The 20,823-nt window shown below is 37.6% G+C and overlaps 1 long non-coding RNA gene across 1 annotated transcript; it reads left to right on the top strand.

Moving 5' to 3' along the window:
* The first annotated feature begins 2,086 nt into the window (after window positions 1-2,086).
* LOC123309263 lies at window positions 2,087-3,898 on the top strand. Its single transcript, XR_006537251.1, has 2 exons — window positions 2,087-2,272; window positions 3,764-3,898. It is a non-coding gene; the product is annotated as an uncharacterized LOC123309263 (long non-coding RNA).
* The last annotated feature ends 16,925 nt before the right edge of the window (window positions 3,899-20,823 follow it).

Raw genomic sequence — 20,823 nt, 5'->3', positions numbered from 1 at the left:
TCGAGAATATTTACGGCAAGAAAGTTTTCGCAAGATTGGCAGAATATTTCCATGATATGTAATAAATGTTTCATGAAATATGACTTCATAAGATTTATTAATATTTCATGAAAATATTCTACGAAATTTTTATGACAGATTTTGCAATATTTCAGGAAAATAAATATCCATAGGAATCAGATATTTGTGAGAAATATTTCTTGAATTTTTCAAAAAATATTTGCAGCAATACACACTAAATATTTCTAATTCGTCTATATAATACATTGAAAAAAACCTTAAAGTAATATTTTAGGGGAAGATTTTCGATGAAAAGCTGGAAGTGTAAAAATTATATCAATTTTCATTCCCGAAATCTTATCGACTGCTTTTTGAAAGATGGGATTGCAAATAATTCGAATATGTATGAAATATTTTATTTGTCTTCCAAAGTAGGTAACTATAATGCAACTGAACATTTCATTAACGTTTCAACTAATGCTACAATAAATATTTCAAAAATCGTTCCAGAATATTTCTTTGCAATATTTCTGAAAGATGGAGTGAAAGCCCAAATAAATTGTTAATATTCCATGGAATATTTCAGGAGATATATTTGAAAGATGAGTAAATGTACCTATATTTAATAATCGAGAAGAATATCTCATGTGATTTTTTTCATTTTGCTGCAGCAATCACCAATATTTCAGAATTAATTGATATTTTAATTTCACCGAAACGTTTTCATATAAGGATTCATATATTTAAATAAATATATAAGAAATTCTGCAAGAATATTTCAACACATCTCCGGATTTTTGTGCTGAATATTTTGGGTTATATCCGTGAAATATTCTACTAACTTTGTATTCAATGTTTTGTCGTTAGTATCCCCCTTGTCTAAAGTTACTGTCTTTTTAAAGTGTGAAGAAAAAATTGTTTATATGCTATTATTCTTTTCGCACTGGGTAGTCATTATAGTACGTCGAAAGAGCAAATAACAACAACGAAATATCTATCTGTATGAATATATTTGACGGTATAGTCTATACCTTGTTTTTTCAACAATTTATAATTTCGTCTATAGATATTCTATTGAAACTATATTGTACACAGTAGCATTAATTTATATTTCATTATGTCCCTTGAATTACTTCAGAGATATTCAATTTCATCCACCTACTACCCCTTTAAGTATATTAAATGCAACTTCAAATTTTCGTCGTATCCTAGTTAACTTTCAAATTACGCACCCTTCTCTCGACTAGACTTGCGTGTGCGTCGACGCGGCGTTCCCAGTCCCCCTCGATAAAATAAGCAGCGATGCCAGGTTGGAAGAAATTTCCTAAGATTTATTATCTGATGTCCAGAAATCTGTTCTATTCCATATATCACACTATCTTCAATTACTCTAAGCCCCGGTTTTACATTCTACAGTTCAGGTTCGAACCGAGTTCAAAGTTGAATCCATTTCAATTTTGGACAGTCCAGTTCTATTTTATCATTGTCGGGCAGTCAATGGGTTCAACGTTTGATTCAGCTATTATCTGAACTGTATAATCGGCATTCAATCATTAGAAGGAATAAATAATTTGTGAAGTAGATGAATTATTTTCAATTCAATCAATCATATTCTCTTTAGGAACTCTCGACTTTATTATTTATTTTATTCCTTGGATACAAATCAACTTAACAAGCACTACTTTCAGAAGTCGATATTCTCTATCAGTTCTTCTCAAGGCTCGATAAAAATAAAAATCCAGAATCAAGGTAATTTAACATAGTAAAAAGATTTACTCTACTCTGTATACCGTGTACTGGGGAATAAAATTTCTGGACCCGGCAACGCTGATCACTAGCCAGCTGCACAATGCGAAACGAGAAAGGACAGCAACGTGAGATTTGGGCTTCATTCGAAGAAGCGCAGGCCGAACAACAAAGCATTCATTGGTGCCATTTTGATTTTGTCGTTTGCGCGTTGTCTCGATCGTTTTGTGTGTTTGTGTGAGACTAACGTGTGTATATTTATATGGAACGAAATCCATTTTCGAATGAATCTTTATTCTATTTATAATAGCCATTTAAACATGTGATTGGGAGGTAATGAATTCCATGTTTTATGGATTTCTACTCGTATTTTTTCATTTTTTATTATTTGTTCATACTGTGAATGTTTTGCAGAAGCTTTTGAGTGTGAAGACAAAATATGAAGAAGCGACAGATGCCGAAATCATACAAAGTGTTTCCCATACGGATATGGTTGGATGATGTCAGATGATGGACGGCAAAAAAAGTGAGTTTTATAATTTTTTCATATTCTGAGATTTTTTGCTTTTCTTCAATTCACTCAGAACAATTAATTTTGTGTTTCTTTTCACGAATACTTGTTGTCCGAGTTACTTTCTGAAATGAGAATCTGCACTAAAATTGTTCACGTGATGTGATTTTTACAAGACTTTTATTGTTTTGTTAATAATGCTTTCACTTTATAGAGTATGAGAGTCCAACTTCAAACAAATTCTGTGTATAAAAGACAGTTTTTTTGTTGTAAATATACAAGCACAGGTTGATTAGTATTTTTAAATGTCGCTCTTTCAAGTGAAGGAATATTATACAGTAATTTGATTAATTATAGAAAATTTTTATAATTTTTTCCGAGAAATCACCATTCGAAATCCCGAAATCATCTTGATTTCCGAAATCAATGTACATTTTTCTCATAGTGGTTACACTCTCGATTTTTTCTAATGACTATCCTATTTTTTAAGGCCATTTCTGAAGGTTTTATCAAGTTACACTTAAGTAAGTATGTACCAAATGTCTTATTTCTTGTCGTTGAAAAGATGTTCAACAAACATCGACTAATTCGAAAACGAGGGAATCTGATTCAACTCATTGAAATAACTCAAGTATTTTAAAAATGGAATGTCACAAGATTCTTAATAAGCATTTTCTGTCAAATAAAAAGTTGAATAAAACTATTTAATGAGAATAGCAGCGAATAATAGCGAGGATATTTATTATCTTGTCGTTATGTGGGAAAGAACGTTTGTTGAAAGATCGAACAAAGGAATAAGAACTTAATATTTGTGTGCGCATGTGTAACTTGAGATAGCACCTTTTAAGAGGTCATAAAAAAATTAGGATTGTCTTTTGAAAAAATCATCACTGACTTCATGTCTCATATTAAGGTTACGCTGTACAACATTTTTCTGAATGAAAAAATAGCGCAACTTAAACCACCGATCGCTCTGGTCGGGCATATTTACAACAAAAAAACTGCCTTCGATTCACTGAATTTGTTCAAAGTTAGAGACTTGCACTATATAATCTTCTGTTAACATCTATTTGTTCTGATATCAAAAATCACACCGATCATAAATTTGACAAGTTGAAGAAAACATCGTTCAGTAAAATGTATCTTTTCAGTACTATAAATACATATTCCATACCACCAATGTAGTATTATCTGACAGGTTCTTTATAAATGATTTTTACACCATAGTGGGCGTCAATTTCGAAATTCTATGTATATTATTCAGTACAAAGCCCTCTAGTAAGGAGCATCATTCGAAGCCAAATGCTATGCAACAATCTCTTATAAAGATCCCATATTTGCTCAATTAATTCTCTGAATTATTTCAATGAAAGTACATATTGATTACTTTTCCTCCAATTTTGCGATAATTACCCCAATTCTTCGTAGAAGAACTTTCATGACCCTAAATTGACAAAATATGATACTTTCTGTTTCTGAAAAATCATAAAAATATATTCATTATAGGAATGCCAGTAGTCGACCACAATTCCGGTTTCAATTATCTGCAGATCCTGATGACGAAGATTATATGAAGGTTTCGTGTATATTGATACATATTTTAATGTTGTTAATGGAAAATGAATAAATTTTTTCAACTGATTTTGATCTACTCAATGCAAAAAAACCTTGTTATACTATTTCAGGAAAACCTTACACATATAAATATAATGTTGCTTAAAAAAATATCTTGCGAGATCTTTGAACAATGTTCAGCAAGGGACTTCATAAAATACAAATCCTGAAAAATTTGGTATTACTTTGAAGATATATGTTCAAAGTATTGCTTAATTCTTCAGGAACATGTATTTTATGAAGTTATTCAGCTACCCTGGCAAAATATTGTTCAGAGACTTCGCAAGATATTTTTTCGCATATTGCAGAAATATTTCACATCAGATAACGCATAATATAATTCAAAACATTTCCTTAATTTTTATGGAAATATTTCCTATTATTGCATATGAATCTTCCAAAAATATTTTTAGAAAGTTTCCAGCAACTTTACACAAACATCGCAGAAATATATTTAGTAACATTTCAGACCCGCTCGCTGGAAGATTGCGAAAACCTCTTCTGAAGATTTCAGGAAACATTTTCTTCAACTAGAAGAAATCTTGCCTAAATATTCCATGTAATATTACTATGATCTTTAGAAAAGATTTCACACAATGTTGTAGAAAATATTGCAAAAATCTATATGAAACATTTCATGAAATATTTCAATGTGAGAAAAAGTCGGACATAACTTTATTTCATGAATATTTCAACGAAAGATTTATTAAATATTCAAAACCTTGCATACAAATATTTCATAAATATTTGACAAATATCCCATGCTATGTGGGGGCTAACCTCCTTTTTGCACCGGCTTCGCGGTTCTCACTTCGTTTATATAGACGACACAACGCACTTCACTCAAAGTGGCTCAATATCCCTCTGATTAAACTAATAAATAGATGATTTCAATAAGAAGACAGTGGTGCTATGAATGCGGCAATTTCAGACGATTCAGACGATTGCTTTGGTTTTTCGTAAACCTCTAGAGCGGACGGTGACGATACGAATGTTATTGTCGTGATCGACAGACGATGAGTTTGGTTTCCTACCTGTACGTGACACTCTTGACTGATTTAAAAAACGCCTGACTCCGCTTCGTCAGGCAAGCCAACTCAATATCGAACATGCCACCGCCCTGAAGTGTCCTTCAGTTAGATCAGTCGAAGGGAGTGAACAGACGAAAGAAACCAGCAGCAATCTACTGAGTTGGAAGAGGACACAATTTAACGACTGGTCGCCGAATTGTCCCAGAAACAGTAGCAACATCAGCTACTCAAGTGGTGGAATCAGCCCTTGGAAAAACAGATGATATGCGGTCGATAGACCAATTCAGAGGAGAAAGATTATCATCTCGAATGATGACAACGGTACCTGGAAAGATGGGAGGAGATGGATGCAACCACTTGTTACGTTGCTGCCAGGTATGCAAGTACTTCTGACGCTTACGCTTCCAGAAGTCCTGCTGAAATCGTTGGACTAGTTGCCAACGGGACAGACGGTTTACAGACACAGAGCTGACATCTTTATCAGGAGGAGCGATGAGGGAACGGAACACCAGAAAATGCCCTGTTGTGAGGGCCTCGAAATCAGAAGTGTCAGACGATGGGAGATACAGAGGGCGAGAGTTGAGGATTGCCTCAACCTTAGTGCAGACGGTGAGAATCTCCTCGTAAGTGAGTTTTTGCTCGCCGATAACGCGAGTGAGATGATGCTCAGCCGATTTGACAGCGGCTTCCAAAGGCCGCCAAAGTGAGTACTAGAATGAATCGCCAGTCAGTTCCGTAAGATGAGGCTGCATCGCAAACACATTGCTGATGTTGTGGAGTAGACAATAAGCGGCCTAGGTCACGAAGGTTGTTATGTGCACCCACGAAGTTGGTCCCGTTATCGAAAAAGATAACAGAAGGATCACCTCGGCGTGCAACGAAGCGACGATAAGCAGCAATGAAAGCTGAGGTGGACAGCTCAGACGCCAATTCTAGCTGAACCGCTTTGGTAGTGAAGCAGATGAAGGCCACTAGATATGCCTTGGTGCTAACTGCTCCGCGTAGTCCTGCACTCGTCGACTCGTCACATAAAAGGGACCGGCATAGTCAACTCCAGTAGTAAGAAAAGCCATAGCAGAGGATAGCCACTAAAGTGGAAGATTGCCCATTGGTTTTATCAGAGGCCAGGATTTGCAGGAAAAGTATCGGTTGTATTTGCGTGGACGATTATGCACTACATTTCTTCCGTCCATAATCCAGTACCGTCGACGAATAAACGAAGGAGTAGCTAGAGCACCAGCGTGCAGAAGACGATGATGGGCATCATCGATAATCAAATGGGTGAGATGATTATTTTCTGGCAGAAGAACAGGATTTTTGTGTCTATATGGTAATAAGGAGGCTGTTAGGTGACCTCCGACACGTATGAGTCCATGCTCTTCACGAAATAGGTGGAGTTTCATGATGAGCCCATGACGAGAAGAAGGCTTCTGAAGCTCAGCCAGCTCCTCAGCGAAGTGAACGGATTGAACTAGACGAACTACACAGACTTCTGCTTCCTGGAGTTCAACAGAGGAGAGAAAACCTAAGCGAGGAATCGATGGACCACGAGCATTCAGCATGAAACGTCGACAAAAGGCAGTTATGCGCTTAAGTCGAAGATACGAGGAGAAACGTTCAATCATGGTGGGTTCATTGGAGATGGCTGCTAACATCAGAGTGAAAATCGGTTTGGCTTCGTCCTCCACTTGCTCAGATTGAGATGAATCAACAGAGGAAAGAGGCCACAAATATGAGTCCAGAGAGAGCCAAGGAGGACCACGCCACGTCACTTACTGGTGACTTAAGAGACAACGCATAAGTGGAGATAGAGGACCTTGAACTGATTAGGAATTTGGGATTTAAATGTCCTATAAGGGTATTCGTTTCAAACAATTATATTGTGATCTATGAAAAAATGCTAAACCTATAAACTCCCATATCTTCGTTAATTTAATGAAAGTTTGACTGATATTTCACAAGCTAGTTCCTATAATAATTCACCATCAGCACAAGAAAAAAAAATGAAAATTGCAGTCCCGTATTCGAAAATTTCAATTTACTTGTCAGGTGATAAATATCACACGGTAGATAAGATAAAATAAATTCAAATAGAAATTTGAGAAAAGCGAAAAAAAAATGAGAATAAATCTCTTTTTTGTTTGAATGGCACAAATTTTCTATTCTTTTTATGATATGTTGAAATCAGAATATTACAATATTTAAATATTCACATCATGCAAAATAATATTCCTGATAGAACAAACATTGAATTCGAGGCCATAGAATGAGCCTGGCTTCAAATATTCCTTCAAAATCAATTAATCGTTTAATATCATAAAAAATTTCAAAATACAATTCGTTTGTATGTGGGTTGATGAAATAGTTGGATACTCAAACACAATAGAAAATGTCGCAAATATAATACATGAAAAAATCAATTAAGCAAATGTTCGAAATGAGAGCCGTTCGCCTCAATACATGTATTGGCTCTCTTGAACAAATGAAGTATAGCTTTTTCAATTACAAGAATATTTGTTTCAAGCGGTAGGTATTGTTTCCTTATACACTATATCTTTAAGATGATCCCATGGGAAATAAACCAAAGGAGGTAGATCGGGTGATCTAGCAGGCCAATTCCTGGAACCTCCCCAATCCACCTCTCAGAAAACTCCCTATTCAAAACATTCTTCACTTCATTTACATTTTTTTTTTGTGTAGCAGGGGGAAAATCTGCAAGTCAGACGAACCACCCTCTCCTGAGGGGGAACCAGTGTGGGGATTCTCACTCTTCTGAGCTCGAGACCCACTAAAAACCCTTAACTGCTTCTTGAATATTGTTTCCGGGCATTTGCCTATAAACCGTTCATCTCTTAGTCGGTTTTCTTCCCGCACACTATCATGCTGGGATTTATGTGTTTATCCTCTCTAGGGTAACACTTTATTGGATTTTTCAATAAGTTTATGTTCTTATTTTAATCTCTTCTTAATTGATCTCTTGGTCTCCTTCGGCAAGTTGGCATTCTCCTTTTGTCTTCCTCTGGGTCGAAGTCCACTAGTCTCCTGAGTTCTTGATTCGGATGGTTTTTCGCGGTTTCGAATAATTTCTCTACTTTTCTGTTCATGAATTCCGTTATGGTTTCCCATTTTAGGTCCCTATAAATCTGTCTATTTCTGACAAACCAAGGTGCATCTATTGCACATCGTAGCAGCTTGTTTTCAGTGGCCTGAATTCTTTTGATGTGGCTCTTTGCCGCGAAACCCCAGGCAACTGATCCATGTCTGTTGAGGCCTAGCAACGGCTTTGATTATCTTCAATTTTGTCTCTTTCGACATGTGGCTTCTTCTTCCTTTTAGAGGGTAGAGTCTATTCATCGCTGCTTTCGTTTTGTCGATTGCTTGTTTGATATGACTTTTCCAAGTAAGTCCTTTATCAAGCGTTACTCCTAAATATTTGGCTTCATTTTTCCAGTCGATTTCTTCGCCGTCAACTTCTAGATTCGTTGTGGGTCGCAGTCTTCTCTTCTGTAGTAATATTGCTTGACTCTTTTGGCCATTGAGTTTGATTTTCCTCTTTATGCACCAGTCATTTGTTTCGTCAATCGTTTCTTGTAGAACTCGTTCTATTACTTCTGGGTTGCGGTGTCGAGTTGCATGGTTCTTCGATTCTTCGGAATATCGGGAATGTATATGTTGTACAGAAGTGGCCCAAGTACTGATCCTTGGGGTACTCCAGCCTCTATATCTCTTGTTGTGGAGCATTCTCCTTCCACTTTCACGTAAAATATTCTATTTTTGAGATAATTCCGGATCAACTTGCATATTTTGATCGAATATCCAGCACATCTCATCTTGTATATTAATCTTTCATGCCATACTCTATCGATTGCTCTGGCGACGTCTAGGAAAACAAGACCTTTAACTTGTTTATTTTAGAATCCCTCTGTAATGTATTCTGTGAGCCTTAATAATTGTTGCTCTGTTGAATGCTCTCTTCTGAATCCGAACTGTTTTGGTGGTATAAGTTTCAGATTTTCGGTTTCCTCATCTAGCCTCGTGGCTATAATTCTTTCTACTACTTTTCCTAACGCCGACAGTAGACTTATCGGTCTGTAGTTTTGTGGGAACATTTGGCGATGTTGGTTTGTCTATTTCAGCAGCCGCTGGTAATTCATCCATTTCTTCATCATTTCCTTCAATCCTTTCTTCTAGATCTTCATTATCGTCGTCTATCCTGTAACTTATTCTCGATTCTCGTTCGATCGAGTCCACCAATGCCTCTGCCTTATCAGTATTGGTATACGCCATCCCCCCTTCTCCGTGTAGGGGTGGAATTTTAGTTTTTTCTCCCCGTAGTCTTTTTTGTATTCTCCATGCAGAATGATCAATTGTATTCAGTTCTTGAACTCTTTTGTTCCATCTGCTTGTTCTTAGATCTTTTCAGGGCAGAACTTGGCTATGGCGGTTGAGGTTCCTTCTCTTCAGATCATTTTTATTCATCCGATATATTCTTCTGAGTCTTCGATTTTCTCGTATAAGAACTTTTACTTCTTTAGGCGTATCGCCATGAGGATTACTTGGTGCTGGTCTCTTCACTCTTCTTGTGCTTTTTTTGTAAGCTTTCAATATAGTCTCTTCCAGTTTATCAACCGCACATACCAGATCCTCTGGAGTGCTTATTGTTGGAATTTTTGTTCATTCCGATAGTATTAAATGGCTGTATTTAGCCCAATTGGTATATTCTCTTATTTCCATCGGTTTTTCTCTTGGTTCTTCTCCAATTGTCAATTCGACGGGACTGTGGTTTGAGGTTTCATCTTCCAAAGTTCCAATAGAGAATTCTTGAGTAATATTTTTCAATATCGCGATATCTATTACATCTGGTATTCCTATACCAAAAGCAAGATATGTCGGTAACTCTGGTCCAATCACTATGGCATTTTGTTTTTCGGCGAAATCCTTGAGTTTTTTGCCATTTCTATTCTCTGCTCTGCTGTTCCATAATGGGGATTTACAGTTGAAATCTCCGATGCCGATTTTCGGGTTTGTCCCTTCCAACATGTTGTTTATCTCTTCTTCCAATAAATTGTTTGGTGGTCGCTTATATGCCGAGGTAATTTCGACTCTCTGACGATTTAATTCGGAAACAATCGTCACTGTTTCTGTTTCTCCTTGTGTTTCGTCGGATCTACTTTTGAAGTAGTGTTTTAGATCTGTTCTCACCAATATTGCTACTCCTCTCCTCCGGTGTTTAAAATTCTGTCACATCTATACGTTTCAGAATTCATGAAACTCAGTCGTCTGTTTCGGTTTATTCTTGTTTCCTGTAGGGCTATAATATGATATTATTTCTTCTATCTCGGATTTCCGAGTGTTGATTCCGTTGTTCCACGAGATTATCTTGAGGGATTTCTTCCTAATATCTGTAATGTCCATTAATTCAGTTTACTAAATAATGCTTGGAGTTTTTTCCCCATTTCCCTTTCAATTTTCAACATTATCTTGTTGAAAATTTTTTTGTGAAGATATCTAAATCATCGGCTGATTCAGATATCTTTTTCTTCTCCTGTTGACTGTTCACAGCCTGTTTCATTGGAAGCTTCTTCTGTTCTTCTTTTTTCTGAACGGGTTTTGGAGTCTCCCTCTTCTTTTCCTGTTCTGTAGGTTTGATCTTCGCTACTTCCTCAATTTCTTCATCAGTAGTCGTTGTTTTTGTTACCTTCTTTTTCTGTTCAGCTGGTTTTCGGGAATTCTTCTTTCTGGTCACCAGCTTGAACTCGCTACATCTTTTGTAGCTAGCTGGATGGCCCTCTTCTCCACATAAGAGGCATGTGGCATTTCTCTCTTCACCTTTTCTGGTGAGTGTGCAGTCATTGCTGCTATGGCTTCCTGAGCACTTCACGCATCTCCACGAAAAGGAGCATTTGTTTTGTGCATGTCCGTACCTTTGGCACCTAAAGCACTGGCTTGGACTTTCAGGCTTCTTTTTGTGTTCAACCACAATACAGAGGTTGTAGAGTCACTTAACTTCGAAGATTTCCTTTTTAGATAGAGAGGTATGGGCTTCTTCGTCTTCGTCGATGTCATTCTGGACACCTCAGCGTATGATATTGCCCGGAAAATCAAGTCGGCCTTAATCAACGCAAGATCAGCGTCGATTGGTAAATGCCTGATGACGGCATATATCTTCTTCTCCTCCTCCATTTGGTAGGTAAAAAATTCTTTACCATGCTGCTCGAAGAATTTTGTGATTTTTCAAAAATCATCTACGATTGACGCGATGATTTTTATACCGTCTTTAAATACAGTTGTTTTTTTTTATAGCAGGGGGAATCTGCGACCGTGAAAAACACGGGGCTCTATCTCTCGCCCAGAGGAACCCATTTCTAGGGAACACTGTGGAGTTACTCACTCTACCGAGTTCGCGACCCACTTAACCTAACCTGCTTTTTATTGGTTCCGGGCATTTGCCTATAAACCATTTATCCCTTAATCGGTTAATTTCTTCTTACACATTGTCGTGCTAGGGTTTTCATGTTCGTCCATTTCGGATATCTCTTCTTAGTATAGTATAACTTTTCAGCTTTCCTCTTCATAAATTCGGTGATGGTTTTCCACTTCAAATCTCGATATATCTATTTGTTTCTGACAAACCAAGGCGCATCTATGGCACATCGTAGTAGCTTGTTTTCTGTTGCCTGAATTCTTTGTATATGGCTCTTTGCCGCGAATCTCCAAGCACCTGATCCATAAGTCATTTTCGGTCTAGCAACGGCTTTGATTATTTTCAATTTTGTCTCATTTGACATGTGGCTCTTTCTACCTATCAGCAGTAGAGCATATTCATCGCTGCCTTAGTTTTGTCAACGCCTTGTTTGATATGGCTTCTCCAAGTTAGACCTTTGTCTAGGGTGATACCTAAATATTTTGCTTCGTTTTTCCATTCAATTTCTTCTCCATCTAACTCTAGATTTGTTGTAGTTCTTAGTCTCCTCTTCTGCAGTAATATCGCTCGGCTCTTTTGTCCGTTGAGCTTCATTTTCCATTTAATACACCAGTCATTTATTTCATCTATAGCTTCTTGTAATATTCCTTCTATGATTTCTAGCTTGCGATGTCGCATTGCGATTCCTGTGTCGTCGGCATATAGTGTCAGCATAGTCCTTGGAGATTTTGGTATATCGTGAATATATATGTTATACAGTAACGGCCCAAGTACTGACCCTTGAGGCACCCCTGCTTCCATATATCTGGTTGTGGAGTTTTCTCCTTCCACTTTCACGTAGAATCTTCTGTTCCTCAAATAATTCCTAATCAACTTGCACAGTTTCATTGAATATCCAGCATATCTCATTTTGTAAATCAATCCTTCATGCCATACTCTGTCGAATGCTCTGGCGACATCTAGTAGTACAAGACCTGTTGCTTGTTTATTTTGGAATCCTTCTGTTATGTATTCTGTGAGTCTCAGTAATTGCTGTTCAGTTGAGTGGTCTCTTCTGAATCCGAATTGCTCTGCTGGAATGAGATTCAGATTTTCAGTTTCTTCTGTAAGCCTCCTAGCGATTACCCTTTCTACTACTTTTCCTAGGGCGGACAATAAACTTATCGGCCTGTAGTTTTGGGGGAATTTTTTATCTTTGCCTGGTTTGTTGAACACTATGACTTCTACAGTTTTCCACTTTTCCATATAGTGTTCAGTCCTCATTATACTGTTTGCAATATTTGTGAGAGCAGCTATACCTTTTCTAGGTAATTTCTTCCACATAGCATTCGTTATTTTATCACTTCCGGGAGCTTTTCTATTTTTCAAGCTTCTGATTATCTTTTTTTATTTCAAATGGAGAAGTTGGTTTTTTTATTTTGTCGTCTACTGGTGGTTCGTCCATTTCTTCTTCGTTGTTCTCTACAAGATCCTCCAGCTCGTCATTATCGTCATAAGGTCTGTAATTTATTCTCGATTCTCTTTCTATCGAGTCCGCCAGTGCTTCTGCTTTATCGATATTCGTATATGCCATTCCTCTTTCTCCGTGGAGAGGTGGTATTTTAGTCTTTTCTCTTCTCAGACATTTTTGCATTTTCCATGCAGAATGATCGATAGTATTTAGTTCTTGAACTCTTTTGTTCCATCTATTTGTTCTCATGTCCTTCAGGGCATTTTTTAGAACTTGGCTGTGTCGGTTTAGATTTCTCTTATTTATATCTGTTTTGTTGAGCCTGTATGTTTTTCTTAGTCTCCGATTTTCCCTGATGAGATCTTTGATTTCTCTGGGTGTATCACCGTGTGGATGTATCGGTGCTGGTCTCGTTATTTTCTTTGTGCTCTTTTTGTAGGCATCTAGTATATTCTTTTCTAGTTTATCAACTGCTCTTTCTAGGTCTTCCGGTGTGTTGATTGTTGGTATTTCTGTTACCTCCGATTGTATCAGATATCTATATTTCGTCCAATCGGTGTATTCTTTTGTTTGCATTAGTTCTCCTATTGGCCCTTCTCCTATTGTTAATTCGATGGGGTTGTGGTTAGAGGTTCCGTCCCACAAGGTCTCTATCGAGAATTCTCTAGTGATATTTTTCATAATTGCGATATCAATTATATCTGGTAATCCATTTCCGAATGCTAGGTACGTTGGATCTTCAGGTCCAATAACGATAGCTTCATGTTTTTCAGCGAGATCTTTCAGTTTTCTGCCATTTCTGTTTTCCATCCTGCTGTTCCATTCTGGAGATTTGCAATTAAAATCTCCGATGCAGATTTTCGGGTTTGTTCCATCTAGTAAGTTGTTGATTTCTTCTTCCAATAAGTTTTTTGGGGGTCTTTTATATGCCGATGTGACTTCGACTCTTTGTCGATTTATTTCAGCAACAATCGTCACTGTTTCTATTTGTGACTCGTCAGATCTTCCTTTAGAATAGTGTTTCAGATCTCGTCTAACCAGTAAGGCAACACCTCCCACCTCAGTGTTTGCGATTCTGTCACATCTATATATCTCATAATTCATGATATTCAATCGCGTATTTGGTTGTATTCTTGTTTCCTGTAAGGCTATAATATCAGGTTTTCTCTCTGATATTATTTCTTCTATCTCGGTGTTCGAGTTCTGACCCCGTTTATGTTCCAGGAGACTATTTTAAGGGAATTTTTCCTAGTTTTATGTTCCATTATTTCAGTTTACTGAACATTCCTTGGAGTTTTTTCTCCATCTCTCTTTCAATTTTCAACACGATTTTGTTGAAAATTTTTTCAGTAAAAGTGTCTAAATCGTCGGCGGATTCAGAGACTTTTCTGTTTTCTTTTGTTTTATTGATCGTAGGTTTAGCTTGGGGCATTTTCGGTTGCTCCTTCTTCTGTGCTGGTTTGGATACTTCTTTTTTCTTGTCGTATACTTTGGAGGGGGTGGGCTTCTTTTTCTCCTGGACTTTTTGAGGACTCGTGCTCTGCTGAGCCGATTTCTGGCCTGTTTTCCTCTTCCTTGTAACTAATTTGAATTCGCTACATCCTTTGTAGCTTGCTGGATGGCCTTTTTTGCCGCACAGAACGCATGTGGCATTTCTCTCCTCACCTTTTCTGGAAGTTCGCAATCTTTTGTGCAATGATTGCCAAAACATTTGACGCATCTGTATGGAAAAGAGCACTTGTTTTGGGCATGTCCGTACCTCTGACATCTGAAGCATTGGCTTGGATTTTCTGCCCTTCTTTTTGATTCCACTACAATGCAGAGATTGTAGAGGCGTCTTATTTCGAAAATCTCCTTTCTCTGAGTTTTGACCAGGTATAAGGGTATAAACTTTTTGGTTTTATTGGATGTCATTCTGGACACCTCGGCGTCATGGATTCCTTGGACCTTTAGATCATTTTTTATTATATCTAGGTCAGCATCTATTGGGAGATGTCTTATAACTGCATATATCTTTTTATCTTCCTCCATCTGGTACGTGAAGTACTCCTTACCAATCTGGTCAAAATATTTTGTTATGTTCCTGTAGTCGTCCACAGTCGAGGCTACGATCCTGATCCCGTCTTTTACGACGGTTGCTCTGTTGTAGCTGAATTTCTTCAAGTAGAGAGCTTTTGGGATCTCTACCCAATCGGCTGTACCCATCGTCGTGATGGGTGGAATTTTATCTTTTTTAGGTAACTCCGTTGCTTTTTTTGCGGTCTCTTCGTCTGAAGATGAACTTTCTTTACGCGCGCGTTTTGTGGGCGGCGCGTTCTGGGTTTTAGCAACTTGAGTTGCAAAATTTCTCTTCTTTTCCGGTTCTGGAGCTACTTCCTGTTTGGAGGAATGTTTGGGGACCGCTACCGGCTTTGCAATTTCTGCAAATGTGGGGGATTTCTGTGCCGAAATCTGTTTTGCAATTTCAGCAATACTAGGGCATTGAGGCGCTTTATTCTTGTTAACTTCCTCTCTCAAGAGGCGTATCTCCCCGACCAACTGAGACACGGTTTCAGTCAGTTTATTTATTTGAGCCTTCAACTGCCCATTCTCTTCTTTGAGCCTTACAAGCTCCTCTGCATCTCCATCGCTGAATTCTTCGGTGTCCGTAGCTTCCATGTAGGAGCTCTCATTGTCTGAGACCTCCGACATGGCTTTTGGTAAGAGAGCTTTTTTTTTTTTTGGTGTAGCAGGGGGAAAATCTGCAAAACAGACGAACAAACCCTCTGCTGAGGGGGAACAGTGTGGGGATTCTCACTCTCTGAGCTCGAGACCCACTAAAAACCCTTAACTGCTTCTTCATAGGTTCCGGGCATTATGCCTATTAACCAGTTGACTCCTATGGTTTCTGGACTCTCACACGATCATAGTCGTGTTGATAGTTGTATGCTGCCTATAGCTTTTATGGGTTAAGGTCTTCTTTGGTTACATTTAAATCCTTAACTGATCTCTCGGTCTTCGGTGGTAGGTTCTTGACCTTCTAGCTTCTTCCGTTGGATCGTAGTCGACTAATCTTCGAAGTTCCTCATTTGGATGTTGTTTGGCTTTGTCGAATATCCTTTCCGCCTTTCTCTTCATAAATTCTGTAACTGGTTCCCATTCCAAGTCCTTGTAGATTTGTTTGTTCCTAACAAACCAGGGTACGTCCATCGCCATTCTAAGGAGTTTATTCTCAGTGGCCTGTATTCTCTTGATGTGGGTCTTGGCTGCGAAGCCCCATGCCGCCGATCCATATGTGAGTTGTGGTCGCGCAATAGTTTTAATCATCGTCAACTTGATGTTCTTATTCATATGACTTCTTCTGTCTATGAGTGGATAAATTTTACTCATTGCGGCTTTTGTTTTATCAACAGCACATTTGATGTGGTTTTTCCATGTAAGTCCTCTGTCAAGCGTCATTCCTAGGTATGTTGCTTCATTTTTCCATTCAACCTCTTCTCCATCAACTTCAAGGTTTTCTTCCATCCTCAATCTTCTCTTTTGCAGTAATATTGCTTGAGTCTTTCTTCCATTGATTTGGATTTTCCATTTGATGCACCATTTGAGTAATTCATCTATGGCTTCCTGCAGTCTCCGGTGTATGATCTCTGGGCGTCGATGTCTGAACGCTATTCCTGTGTCATCTGCGTACAAGGTGAGCATATTTCTAGCATTCTTCGGGATATCATAGACGTATATTACGTAAAGCAGAGGTCCAAGTACCGATCCTTGAGGCACTCCCGCTTCCAATTGTCTGGTTTGAGAGGTTGCTCCATCTATTTTCACATAAAAGTTTCTATTCCTCAGATAGTTCCTTATAATCTTGCATAGCTTGGTCGAATATCCTGCTTTTTTCATCTTGTAGATTAGGCCTTCGTGCCATACTCTATCAAAAGCTCTCTCGATATCCATCAGAACTAATCCTGTGGCCTGTTTGGTCTGCATTCCTTCGGTGACGTATTCTATGAGCCGTAGTAATTGGAGTTCAGTCGAGTGTTCTCGTCGAAATCCAAATTGTTCGGGTGGAATTATCTTCAACATTTCTGTTTCCTCATTCAGCCTTTTGGCGATAACCCTCTCGATGACTTTTCCTAGTGCTGATAGTAGGCTGATTGGTCTATAATTTTGAGGAAATTTCCGTTCCTTTCCAGGCTTGTTGAAAACTATCATTTCTGCAGTTTTCCATCTCTTTGGGTAGTATTCGGTCCTCATCACTCCGTTTGTTATATTCGTCAGGGCTGCTATTCCTTTTCTAGGCAATTTCTTCAACATATAATTCGTTATCCTATCTTCTCCCGGTGCTTTCCGGTTTTTCAGTTTCATTATTATCTCTTTGATTTCTGTTGGTGAAGCCGGTTTTGGAATGATTTCGGTTTCCGGTGGTTCCATCATCAGTTCTTCGTTTGCCTCCACTTCTTCTTCTAGATCTTCATTGTCATCATCATTTCTATAATTTATTCTTGCTTCTCTCTCAATTGAGTCGGCAAGTGCTTCGGCTTTTTCAAGTCTCGTATATACCATTCCGTTTGCTCCATGCAGTGGAGGTATAACTGTCTGTTCTCGTCGTAAGCGTTTTTGCATTTTCCAAGCCGAGTGATCTATTGTATTCAGTTCCCTTAATCTCTGGTGCCATCTGTTATTACGCAGTTCTGTTAAAGCATTTTTCAATATCTGACTATGCTTATTCAGTTTCTTCTTGTCTTCTTCTCTTTTTGTTGTTCTGTAGATTTTCCTGAATCTTCTGTTCTTTTTTATAAGTTCCTTTATATCCCTTGGCGTATCTTCATGTGAATGTTTCGGAATTGGTTTCCTTATTCTCTTGGTGCTTTCTTCATAGGCTTCTTTTATTTGATTTTCCAATTTTTCAACTGCTTCATCTAATTCATCCCGGGTGTTTATTTGGGGAATTTCCGTGATTTTCTCGTGAAGTAAATTCTTATATTTCTCCCAGTCTGTGCGATCCTTGGTTTGTGTCTCTTCTTCGTTTCTTGGGCCATGTCCCACTATGAATTCTGTGGGATTGTGGTCTGAAGTTCCGTCTTCTATTGTATCAATGCTGATTTCTTCAGTGATGTCTTTCATTACGACAATGTCCAGTACATCGGGTAGTCCATTTACTCTTGGTATGTAGGTCGGTATATCAGGTCCTATCACAACTGCATTTAGTTTTTCAGCATAAATCTTCAGTCTTCTCCCGTTGGTATTTTCCACCTTACTGTTCCATTCCTGCGATTTGCAGTTAAGATCACCAATTATGATTTTCGGGTGTCTTCCTTCTAGTAGCATTTTTAGATCCTCTTCCAGCATGTCCTTATCCGGTGATTTATAAGTCGAAATAATCTTCACTTGTCCTCGATTGGTATTCACAATAATCGATATTGCTTCTACTTCTTGACCATTGAATATTTGGTCGAAATGGTGATCCATATTCCTTCTAGCCAGTATAGCAACGCCACCTGTGCTGTTAGGTCTATCATTTCTGTAGATATCGTAATTGGGAAATGCTATCCGAACCTTGGGGTTAAGTCTTGTTTCTTGGAGAGCTATGACATCCGGTCTGTTCCGGTAAGAGAGCGAGAGGTAGATCACCGACTAAATGGACCGACCAAGTTCAACAAAGTACGGCCCGCCCGTTCTGTCAGGCTCTTCGAGATGCAGAGGATCGAGCAAGGTGGAAACAACTAACCGAGCGTATAGGAGGGATTTGGTTCGAATTGATCCAACAGTTTTTGAGGAATTGATATCACACTTTGCCGAATAGACCACTGAAATCTTAATTCCTATCTGAACTATCGAACTGAAATTCAACATGTGCATCTCAATCCGAAAACTATGTGCAGTTTCAAGATTTGGTTTGAATTGATCCAACAGTTTTCGAGGAATTGATATCACACTTTGCCGAATTGACCACTGAAATCTCAATTCCTATCTGAACTATCGAACTGAAATTCAACATGTGCATCTCAATGATCATCAGCAATGATGGAATGACTAGAGAGAGAGATATTAGATAATTTGATACCAAATAGAACTATTATATTTGAATCAAAAAATGATTATCCTCGGGATTATCAAAGCCTTACTTATGGGGAAAATATAGAGAATGTAATATTGGTGATATTATCGCTTTCAAGGACTTTTCAATTCAAAATAAAGCTGTTTGGAAAAAACGAGAAATTGTGATAAAAAGAGAAATGTGTTATATGAAGTGCAGTCTTCTGATGATGGTAAAATATTAAAGAAACATATTGATCAAATGAAGAAATTAATTTACCCGATTCATTAACCATCATCAGGAGAGAGTATTTCACAGAATTTCGAAGAAGAATTCGTGAATAACGAAGACAACGTCAGTTCTGACTCAAATGATGAAATTACTGTAAATTCACGCATTCATAATGAAGACAGTGAAAATTCAAAAGTACAAATTGAAACACCAAATATGGAAAATGTCAAAACTTATAATTTGAGGCCTGGGCTTACTTGTAAATGAATTTAATAATTTCTGTATATATATATATATATATAGTGAATTCGAAGTATTGCAGAGTACCCATAGTATTTTAACATATATATATATATATATATATATATATATATATATATATGAACCTGTAGTTCGTTGTTACCTCCGTTAAGTTCATTGGGCGACCTGACCTCCGGGTGAAGGAGTTTTTTAATTGGAATAATTTTTGCTTATATATGAAGAGGGGAAGGTAAATAACAGGGGTACCTAAAGAGGGGAAAAGATTTTTATCGAAAAATTATTCTTCAAACCAATCAGACCTTACTACCTCCGCATATATTTCATATTAGTAGTGCGCTCTCACCTCCCGCAACGTTGCCAGATTTTAGGAGGACAGATAGTAAGGCAGGTTGAATTCTACTCATATATAGAATACAGCTGCTTTTCCGATTCATTCACACATATTGAAACCTGTAAATAGTTCGAGAACGATACTAATATTGATAAACTTCATACGCTAATAATTGATTGATAAGGATTCGGAGTAAATGAATTTGGACAGAAATTATTATCTTTTCTTCATGAATATCAACAGTTTTGAATAAGTATGCCATGTCTACGATACTTCGTCCGATAGGGGAGTTTAATACCGTATAGGTCCTAAAATGAATGATACATGACAATGAAATTTTTCGTTACATATAAGATTAATTCCAAAGAAAATTTTACCGAATTTGTTCTGGTATGAAATAGTTATCTAAATTTTGGGCATTATATTCACGACATGAGGAACTCCATTGAAATGTTTTTCCCGAATGATTCAACAAAGATATACGTTTTACTTTCAGCTTCTATACTTCATTCACTTTCATTTTAGCACAGGATTGGCCATGGAAATTGAATACCTTTCACTCTGTATGGTACGAAAATGTTGGGTTAAGACGCTTGTCAAAACATTTTTGAGTTTTAAATCAGTGCTACGTAGTCCGTTCTACGTGAGACTCTCAGTAATCACGTATTTCATCACAATATCAAATCACTTCGGAAAATATTGCGTCGAAAATATGTAACGAACATAATTGACATTTATACAAACTGATTGAAGACCTACCAAATCTATTTATTTACATGGAAAATAGAAGTAATCAGTAGCTTGAGGAGAGTTATTGTTGTTTATTTTCTTTGGCTGAAGGCTGAAGATGTTACATCAGTTGTAGAATTCAAAAAAATCAACACAAAGATGAAATGCATTTGATGCAGTGTTAGCATTGATTTGAATACTCATAGGTGGTAGGGAATGGGTATCTCTTGAAGAAATGAACGGATAATTACGAGAATGTTGAATTCCTCAACAAAAATCATCTTGCGTGAATGGTAGTCAAAATAATTAAAAGAAAGTTGAAGCAACAGGAGCTTCACCTTCAAACAAAACAACTGCCTAGTATTCATGTCTGTTTATTTTCAATTTATTGATATAATAATAATAATTATACAGGGTGTGGCGTAATGAATGGATAATATGGAGCCTGCGGGTAGAGTACTCTATGGCGGTTCAAATAAATA

This window comes from Coccinella septempunctata, chromosome 3, assembly GCF_907165205.1.
Source record: "Coccinella septempunctata chromosome 3, icCocSept1.1, whole genome shotgun sequence".
NCBI lineage: Eukaryota > Metazoa > Arthropoda > Insecta > Coleoptera > Coccinellidae > Coccinella > Coccinella septempunctata.
This window is presented reverse-complemented; position numbering and strand designations above follow the sequence as displayed.